Raw genomic sequence first — 1,258 nt, 5'->3', positions numbered from 1 at the left:
GTGACTAAAAGGTCATAGATTAGTATGTCGTCCAAAATGTGAAGAAAAAGTCATAGGTTAGTATGTCGTCCAAAATGTGAAGAAAAAGTCATAGGTTAGTATGCCGTCCAAAATGTGAAAAAAAGACTTCTCTAAGTATACTCGGTCCAAGTGGCGTAATGGATAAGACATAGGACTTCTAATCCAGGGAATATGGGTTCAATTCCCATCTGTAGGAGTTTCTTTGGGGCAGCCCAAAAAAGTCATACTTTAGTATGTTGTCCAAAATGTCACAAAAAAGTCATAGGTTAGTATGTTGTCCAAAATGTCACAAAAAAGCCATAGGTTAGTATGTCGTCCAAAAATATGACAAAAAAGTCATAGGTTAGTATGTTGTCCAAAATGTCACAAAAAAGTCATAGGTTAGTATGTCGTCCAAAATGTGACAAAAAAGTTATACTATAGTATGTCGTCCAAAATGTGAATATAAGTCATACTATAGTATGTCGTCCAAAATGTGAATAAAAGTCATACTATAGTATGTCGTCCAAAATGTGACAAAAAAGTCATAGGTTAGTATGTCGTCCAAAATGTGACAAAAAAGTCATACTATACTATGTCGTCCAAAATGTGACAAAAAAGTCATACTATAGTATATCGTCCAAAATGTGACTAAAATGTCATACTATAGTATATCGAACAAAATTTGACATAGAATCACTGTCAAATGTGTTGTTGTGGCCGAGTGGTTAAGGCGATGGATTAGAAATCCATTGGGGTCTCCCCGCGCAGGTTCAAATCCTGCCAACAACGATGTCATTATTTAGCAAAGAAAAAAATGGGATAAGTCATACTTTAGTATGTCGTCCAAAATGTCACACAAAAGTCATACTATAGTATGTCGTCCAAAATGCGACAAAAAAGTCATAGGTTAGTATGTCGTCCAAAATGTGACAAAAAAGTCATAGGTAAGTATGTCGTCCAAAATGTGACAAAAAAGTCATAGGTTAGTATGTCGTCCAAAATGTAACAAAAAGTCATACTATAGTATGCCGTCCAAAATGTGACACAAAAGTCATACTATAGTATGTCGTCCAAAATGTGACAAAAAAATCATAGGTTAGTATGTCGTCCAAGATATGACAAAAAAGTCATAGGTTAGTATGTCGTCCAAAATGTGACAAAAAAGTCATAGGTTAGTATGTCGTCCAAAATGTGACAAAAAGTCATACTTTAGTACATTGTCCAAAATGTGACAAAAAAGTCATACTTTAGTATG

General features: G+C 34.5%; 1 non-coding gene across 1 annotated transcript; it reads left to right on the top strand.

Moving 5' to 3' along the window:
* The first annotated feature begins 710 nt into the window (after positions 1 to 710).
* On the top strand, positions 711 to 792 carry trnas-aga (transfer RNA serine (anticodon AGA)). The gene has a single exon. It is a non-coding gene; the product is annotated as a tRNA-Ser (tRNA).
* The last annotated feature ends 466 nt before the right edge of the window (positions 793 to 1,258 follow it).

This window comes from Solea solea, chromosome 15 (genome assembly GCF_958295425.1).
Source record: "Solea solea chromosome 15, fSolSol10.1, whole genome shotgun sequence".
NCBI lineage: Eukaryota > Metazoa > Chordata > Actinopteri > Pleuronectiformes > Soleidae > Solea > Solea solea.
Note: the sequence above shows the minus strand (reverse complement) of the source record. Positions and strands in the feature narration are given on the sequence as shown.